Genomic DNA, 9,444 nt, shown 5'->3' with positions numbered 1-9,444 from the left:
CTCCATTCCAATCTCCCATCATAATAACAGATTTGTAATCCATTTGATTTAGCTTCTGATGTATCAATTTATAAAACTGTTTCTGCTGTGAATTTGGAGCGTATAATCCAATAATAAGACATTTCTTCCCATTCAAAAGCATTTCAATAAAAACATATCTTCCTTCTAAGTCAGAGTCAATCAATTTAGGAAGGAACTCCTTTTTAACGTAAATTTCCCAAGCTTCTTGAGTTGTTTTCACCTTGAGGATTCTCATCCATGGAATCCTTCCCAAGCTCTCTCTAAGTTTATTGAAATTAGCTCTCTTAACATCCAAGACTCTAGTTTGACTGTGTTCTATTGCTTGTGCTTGCATAATATTGAATTCCAATATTGTATGATCACCCCCCCCAAGATTCAACACCTTCTATCATTTCATCTCTGTTAGTGAGAATTAAGTCCAATATGGCTGATCCCCTAGTTCCCTTTTAAAACAAAATAATCACATTAGATCATACCTATCTAGTTCAGCATTCAGTTCTCACATTGGTCAGATATGTCTGTATGAAATCTATAAACAAGACATCTTAAGAATCACATAGTGTCCTGTTTTTGTTTATGTGGAAATTATTCAAAAATCATAAACAGGGTTCTCACTGATGGAACAGGATGTTATAGAACCTTAAAAGACTTCTAGAGAAGGCTGAAAGAGTCTCCATAAAAGTGACTGACCAGCCTACAAAAGACATTGATGAAAATTTCTTTTCCTTTTCAGTTTTTGGTGAAACTAACAGAATAATTTCTGGTAACCCACTACTTTCAGACCAGCCCCCTTTTCAGTTTTGTAAGTTGATACAGTAGTCCTCAACTTATGACTTTTTGTTTAGAAACCATTTAAAGTTACAATGTGCCCCAAAAAGGAACTTAGGACTTGAATTCAAAGTTTTGAAGCCCTACCCCCATAGTCACATGACTGCATTTTGGGGGCTCAGCAGCTAGTCTACATTTAGGGCCATTTGCAATATCCTATGGTTATGTGACCACGATTAGCAGTGTTTTCGCTGGAAACTGGCATTTACTTCCAGTTTCCACCCAAAAAAATTCCCCATAGCAAACAATGGGTTCTCCTTAAAAACCATTGTGTTTATTTTATGACCACTGCAAAAAGGGTTGTAAAGTTAGATGTGGCCATGTGAGCCAGTTTACAATCATCATGACTTATGATTGATTTCATGAGTTCAATTACAGTTGTAAATCAAGGACTACTTGTACTAGATTCAGAACTTTTCTATGTATAAGTAGAAACTTTCACTGATGAAAGGATATCTTTAAATTAAACCCCTGTTTTCCTAATTACAGCTTGAATTCTAATGCAAGATAGAATGTCTCCAATGATGGCTGAATAACTCAGTGTAATTGTCATGGTTCCGACAGGTGAATCCCTTCAAAAGAACTTTGAGGCATTGTTTTCCTTAAAGAATCTTTTATTCAAGAAACAAAGTATCGGCACTACATAGTTGAAGCCAAAAACTGAATTCCCCTCCCCTGGCACAAAGTAGCAAAGCACAATTCCCTCCTACAATTAACTGTCATAAATCACATCCCCCAATTAATTTGAAGCTCGGGCTTTTTCCCCAGCTCTCCAGCACAGCCAAATCTCTATCAACTCTGGACCTAATAACCTTGGGTTCCCACAGCTGAGTTATTATTGTTATGACTAGCTGGACTCTCATCCACATTCCCCCTCTCAGCATCAACAAACTCTAAAAGCAATAGAGGAAAAATGGCTACATTTCCATATGTTGTCAAAGCAAGAACATCCTATGTTAGCAGCATTGACAGTAATGTTATGATCCTATTTTTTTTAAAAAAAAGCTTATTTAGTATTTTCCCAACTATAATCATTAAAATTTTGTTTCTATATACAAGCAACATAAAATTTTGATTGCAATTTTTTTGTCATTTGAAAATAATTTAAAATACAAAGATGGTGCAACAATGAAATTTAGAAAAAAATATTGCAGACTTTTGCTTTTACAACTTAACAAGAATGTCAACTGCTAATTCATATTTTTGTTCTACCTTATTTTATGAATAATCCTGAAGGAACTATCAGACTTTCAGTATTAATTAAAAGCTCATTGCTGATGTTGTTTAAAAGAAATTAGAGACTATAGAAATAAATATAAATAACCTCTTTGTCAGGAATAGCCTTCTATTCCATTTACACTAAATCCCTGTTGACATCCATTTGGGATTAATCACACAGATCTGGAGAGGCAGACATGATGAGATGGCTGCTTTGCTCCTCTGCTGCTTGCTAATACTGGATTTTATTACATATGCAGGAGCTGATTGGATCCATTGGTTTCCATTTGCTACTTGACCCTTTGTACCACACTTATATAGAAAACAGCTTAGTATTGACCAAATGAAGTCTCCTTTGCGTGCAGTAACAGCACATTTGTGTTTTCCCTTTTAGTTCTGATGGTTTAATTGCAAATATTAGAGAACTGAACTTTGTCAAAATTATCTGGCTATGCCACACATTACCTCAGATCTGTTTGAAGAGTTCCTGTGTGCAGCTGATTAGACACTCTAATGAGAGTGCCATAAAACCCTGTGTATTGTGTTTCTTTCTTTTCTTCTGGAACATTATGTCTTCAGTTGTCAAACAGCTATTAAAACTAAAGCCTAAATGCTCAACTGGAAAAAAAAAGCAACTGCAAATGACTCATTCTTAGTATTTAGATGAGGCAGGAGTGTACCTTTTTGTAGACTAAAGCACTAAATCCAGAGACTTTTTACAGGCCACTGCAGATATATTGAATAGACAACCCTGCTGGTTCTGTTCGAATGATACACGTCACCTGCTGGGATAGAAAGTGAAAAGAGGTAATCTCGCTTTTACACACCAACACACAGAAGTTAGACAAAGTAATGCTATTTCATAATATGCACATGTCATACTTCATGATAATCCTGGATTTAATCTGGGGGAGGAGGATACGGACATATCATTGTATAAGCAGGGCTGTTTCCAGATTAAAATACAGTGAAATTCTTTGTCTGGGTTTATGTGTTCTTTAATCCTTTTGGGGGGGGGGGGAAATCCCTCCTGCCTTTACTCAGGAAAAAACTGAGTTATATTCATATTTTTATACACAACTAACATAATATTTTCTTGCTTGTGATGAATTATAATTGTAATTCTATACATGCTCAACAACATTGTCGTTTGTTAGGACTCTACTGTTCAAAACAGATTCTAAAGCTGAGTTCCATAGCTATCACACTTTTCAGAAGAAATTATTGTGCTTTACCAAATGATTTATAGGTTCTCAAACAAAATAAATCAAAATTCATTCTTTTCAGCATTCTTTAAAGTTTTTATATAATCCCTCTCCTGCCATACTGATAATTATTTATTACTAATTAAATTCATTAAATAATTGTTATATACTACCTTTCACAGCCTATATAAAATCAAATCTTGCTTCCTAACTACTAAATACTTCTATTGTAATCTGAAATATTGTCTCTGAGATAACCATCTCGTAAGTGCTAAAAGAAACTTGGAATTTGCATCAACAACAACAACAACAATAATAACAATAACAATAATAATAATAAAGTTGGAAGGGACCTTGGAGGTCATCTAGTCCAACCCCCTGCTCAGGCAGGAAACCCTATACCATTTCAGACAAATGGCTGTCCGGTCTCTTCTTAAAAACTTCCAGTGTTGGAGCATTCACAGCTTTTGGAGGCAGGTTGTTCCACTGATTAATTGTTCTGTCAGAAAATTTCTCCTTAGTTCTAGGTTGCTTCTCTCTTTGGTTAATTTCCATCAGTTGCTTCTTGTCCTGCCTTCAGGTGCTTTGGTGTTTTATGTTTTATTTTATGTTCTGTTCTTGTAGTGCTGCTTACTCTATTAACAGCATTAGAAGAATTTCAACAGCTAAAATTTCCATTCTTATGTACTGAATTTATTCTCAAGCCTGAGAGACTTTATATATTTCCTAAACGTACACTATCATAAAACAACCACCTATCAACATATTCTTATTTTTCTAAATTATTATTCACAAAAGACTATACTTAAAAACACCTACTGGGGAGAATTGCTTACAAAAATATACATATGGTAAGAAACATTTGCAAAATTGTGACTCTGAAGAGAAATGCCTAGAAAAATGTATGCATATTACAGTTACAAAATGAAGCAACAAACATTTGATCTGATTTGATTAATTTAGGCACCATCTGACTCTTACTGACTCTGAGTAGTATACAATAGAAACAACAGCATTAAAAAAATAGAATACAATAGGAATAAAATAATAAAAAACAAAAATGATGATGGATTTGATCACACACACCCCCATGCAAGGTCTAGAACAGCAACCAGATTTAGCCATCTTTAGGCTAAATCCTGGCCTGAAACCTGAATATTTTGGATCTAGTTTACCTGCTTCTTCCAAGATTCTCATCACCTGCAGATCAACCACCTTCTCACCAACCTCCCAATACTACATTAATAGAATCTTACAAATCTGAAGGTATAAGTCTTTAACTACCTGATCAACTTTCCTAAGTTTCTTGGTTTGACCATTAAACTACTGTAGTTCTCTCCCCCTAATCTGATTATTTCCTAGGCAGCATTTCTTCCCTTCATCCTTCAAAGTCATTGTCAGATATCATTACACTTCCCTACCCACCTCATGCAAACCCAACCAAATGTCTAACAGCCCACCCCATGCCATTGGGAACTCAGCCCCCCCCCCGGGCTGTATCTGGCCAAACACGTGGCGGGGAGGCCAAGTCTCTGTAGACACTTACCAACAGAATAGAATATATGCAGTTCAGGGTTGAACTGTGGAGTTCTTTATACTCTCTGAGCTTGGTTGTTTATTTGCAGGGATTTCATTAATATCATCATGTTACCCCTCTCCTCCCCCCACAAAAAAAGGGTCAATCATAAAACTAAAATCTGATATCAGCCCAGGTAAAACCCTCCACTCTAACCACTAGAACCTGGGAAGCCTAGAGCAGCCAAATGTATCACGGAAAACCAAAGGCCGCAGAAGTCCTGCAGTCCTGCCTTTCACCACCAACTGCAGTGTTGGAAACCAAGCAACTTCAGGAAAATGGGAATGGAAAAATGAAAACCCTTTAAAATTTAATTCAACTGATTTGATGGCTTTGTGCTCATTTCCCTCCCCCCCCAATTTTTACTCCCTTTCTGTGCTTTATTGCTGTAAATTTATGAAAGATTCCAGAGTTTTCTAAAATTTCCATGCCATTTTCTGACATGAGGCCTACCTTAGAGACATTAGTGATTTTTTAATTGTCTTATGACCAACATGATTACTTCCTGAATCTGGATAAATAAATCAAATTTTTATTTCTGAAAATACTACTTTTACTGATTCACACTGAGGCTTCTGTTCAGATTCAGATCAGACAGAGCAAAATGTTCTCATGGACCCTTTATAAAGCTGACTTTATATTATCTTCCTAAAAATTCACTCTGAGTTATTGATAATTAGCCATCGGAAGATAGAATTTTTTGAAATAATGCATTGCAAGAACAGCTCCCTGAGCAGCAGTTAGAAAAAGGAGAGAAAGCCTGGAGAAATCCAATTTCTCTTTTAATGCAGATGTCATTAGTGGAAAAGGCCAAGAAATGGAATATACAGGATATAACCTGCCTTCAAAAAGATTGTAAAATGGAGCAGGCCTTGAAGTTTTCCATTACACATCAACTACTATGACTACGTTTTTCTAACAAAATTGAATCTCTACTCTCAGCTAAGATCTGTCATACAGTACATGTGTGTTCTGCACATGGTGCTAAGGAGACCAAGCACGGTCCCAAATAATCTGATCAGTACTTTCTTGCTATAACAATAACAAGTTTTGTATATATAGAGTTTTCCTGTTGCATAGAGTATTTCATTTTAGAAAGTTCTATGTCACAAGTATTTAATCTGTATGTATGTAAGTGCACATGTAAGCACATATATTAACCAAGCACAGTTTCTCAATATTTTGGGCTGCTGAGCATATTTATAATTTTGAGACTATGTTTTAGGTTTTCTTATGAAAATGACTGTCACAGAGATAGCAGCTGCTAAAATATAGAGTTCAAGTGCCAAACATTAGATTGCTTTTTGATATTCCTTCCTGTTTCACTTGTCTCTTTCTCTCAGCAAGGGGACCCATATTTTAACAAATACTAGATTGCATCTATCCACCATTCTTGTTTTCTAAGAATATCTCTTGGGTGCAAAAGTATTCTTATAAATATAGTGCTAGACTAGAGCATTTGGTATTTTCCCTTTTGAATGCCTATATCAGTGGTGGTGAACCTATGGCACGCACGCCAGAGGCGGCACTCAGAGCCCTCTCTGTGGGCACACACACCGTTGCCCCAGCAGAGTTCACCAGAGTAGCGAGCACGTGGTGTTTGGAAGCGACAGGGCAGGAAGTGAGCGAGCAAGCGGAGTTGGCCCCCCGGGTATGCCCTGGAGATGGCGAGGGACTGGCCCCGGCCACACTCATCCAGTCTGCCGTGACTACTACAACCACGCCCACCCAGTGGGCCACGTCCCTCGCTCCTCCTGAGGGCACAACGCTGATGCAGCCCTGGCACTTTGCGATAAATAAGAGGGTTTTGGGTTGCAGTTTGGGCACTTGGTCTCTAAAAGGTTCGCCATCACTGGCCTATATGCATACATACAGAGAGGGAGAACTTCCATGCCTAAGGGAGGAGTAGACCATGTTCAGTTCAGCACTTTAACCAATGTTTCTGTCTCTCTGTTTCACTCACTTTTACTGGACCTCAGTTGTTGCTATTCTTTTCTTGTGGGTGATGTCTTAAATCAGACATGTCAAACAGAAGGCCCACAGGCCAGATCCAGCCTGTGATTGGCCAATATTTGGCCCCTGAGGCTGCCCCAGAGATGGCGAGGGACTTGCCCCTGCCACCCTAGCCCCGGCCATCTCAGCAGGCCTGAAGACATGCGCACAGGAGGTGGTGAATGTGCAGGGGTCGACCACATCTGGCAGCAGGGGCTACGTAGCCCATTGTGAATATTAGGCCGGCCCTGCAGCAGCAGCACTGCGGCAGCACCGGCAGCACACGGAGTCGGGGTCGGCGGCACATGATGCGGACCACCAGACATGCCTACTCCATCCCATCTCTTTTTGGTTGGAGAACAGGTCGCCACTGGTCATCTCCTCAGCCTCCTGGTAGGTCTTGCCCATGGTCCGCATGTGGAGTGCATTCCCCTCGCGCACCTCAATACCCGCTGCAGTTGCCACCATCCGTTCATGCAGGTCCATTAAGCCACTGCCCAAAGCTGCAAGCCTCCCCAGCACGAAGGAGATGAAGCGGTTGGCTAGGAAGCCCCGAGTAGAGGTGGTACAGCACGCCCAGGGCCAGCAGGCAAAAGGCCATCCCGAGTGGGGAAAGCAAGATCCCCATCAGTGCCATGGCTGCCCAGGGCCAGCAGAGATGGGGGGAGGCACATAATCCTGGCTGGAACTCGGCAGCCATGGCACCAATGGGGGATCCAGCTTTCCCCACTCGGGTGACCTTTTGCTTGCTGGGCATGTTCTACCACCTCTACTCAGGGCTTGCTAGCTGGCCGCTTTGTCTCCTTTGTGCTGGGTGGACCTGCCGCTCCAGGCAGCGTCGGTGGCCTAATGGACCTGCACGAACTGCTGGCAGCGGTGGCCTGAGGCGGGGCCAAAGTGCGTCGGGTGCATGAGGGGTACAGGCTCCATGCACGGGCCAGGAGCAAGATCTGCGAGGGTGCCACAGCGACCTCTCCAACTGCAAGCAAAAACAGATAGAACAGAGTAAGCACATCCGGTAGTCTGCATCATGTGCCTTCCCTCTCCCCTACTCCGCTTGCTGCTGGAGGGTTGGCTTGGTATTTGCAGAGGGCTGCGGAGCCCCAGAGTGCACCGGTCAAGGGGCTGGCAGGCTGCGGCTGCTCACAGACACTGTCAGCCCCCATGCACTCGCTGGCCTCTGTGTTTGTGGACTGATGGTGTTAAGCATCAGCCGCCCTGGCCCCTGCCTCGCCTCATCCTGCAGGACAAGCCTTCTGCTCACCCCCTCACCTGTCAGAGACCCTCTAGATCTCCCCCAATCTGCTCTGCCCCCACAGTCCTTCCCCATGAACAATGGCAAAGTGACCACGCCCACCCAGTCAGCAGTGATCACCGCATCCACGCCCCAGTGGGCCACACCCACCCGCCCCCCCCCTGAGGGCACCACAATGCTGATGTGGCCCTCAATGAAATTGAGTTTGACACCCCTGTCTTAAATAGAAAGCAAATTAACACGAACTCAGTTCCATACTTTACTATATCGATTTTACATGCAATGCTTACTGTATCTCACATAATTTACAATATTCCCATTCTATATTCTTGGATGTACTGTCCACCTAAATAAACTTTTTTTTAAATCTGATGTTTTAGTACTATCTGTGATCATACATTTCAAGAATACTTTCTTGAAACACTACTGTGTTTGATGCTTACTAAGGAAAACCTCTAAGGGACTTTGACAATTAATATATGACAAAATATTCATCATTGTTCTTCCATTTGCAAAAATTTCAAGAAGCTGGTATCTATTCACCTAGGACTACAGCAGAATCACCCTATGCTCACTTCTTATGTCACGTATAAAAGCATGAAACAAATTGTTTAAAATGATTTTTTTCTAAACATTTTTGTAGCATCAGATTAATAAAAAGGGGAAAAAAGAAATTGCTGATGTTATAGTTACCAAATAATATGTAATTCATCAAAAGAAAGAAATAGGAGAACAGATAAAAGAAAGATCTTTAAAATTATCTTAGTAATAAAAATAATACATTATTGCTCCAAAGTTGTCTTCTTTTGTCAGAAAAACAAAACAATTCAAATTTATATTGTACAGGCTATAATATTAACAGTTTCTTATTACAATAAAGGACTTGTCCTTTCAAAATTGTTTCATAGTATGGCCTAAATTATGGGGGGGGGGAGGATTAGGGTTAGGATTTCTCATACAGAATATTATTAACAATGGTTGATATTACATTGTGTGAACAATCCTGTGGATTTCAATTAAAAGTATGGCAGTAGCGGTAAAGTTCATGCAGATATATGTTTCAATTTCTGAATGGCATTCCCAACAGCAACATGATTATATCCAGCCTTTGTTAAATTTTGAAATACTATACATACATGAAGTTGTTTTGTATTTCATTTTATGATCAGGATACAGTAATTTTACATTATTTAATGCAATAAAACAGCTAAGCTTTCAAGTTGAATTCAAAGGCATTCTAAATTCCAAAGTCTTTAATTCAATGAAAGCGTAAAGTCATATTTCCCAGAAAGGTAATTATAATCTATTTTATTTATTTGTTTGTTTATTTATTTGTTTGTTTGTTTATT

This window comes from Protobothrops mucrosquamatus, unplaced genomic scaffold (assembly GCF_001527695.2).
Source record: "Protobothrops mucrosquamatus isolate PMUCROS unplaced genomic scaffold, P.Mucros_1.0 scaffold63, whole genome shotgun sequence".
Classification (NCBI taxonomy): domain Eukaryota; kingdom Metazoa; phylum Chordata; class Lepidosauria; order Squamata; family Viperidae; genus Protobothrops; species Protobothrops mucrosquamatus.
This window is presented reverse-complemented; position numbering follows the sequence as displayed.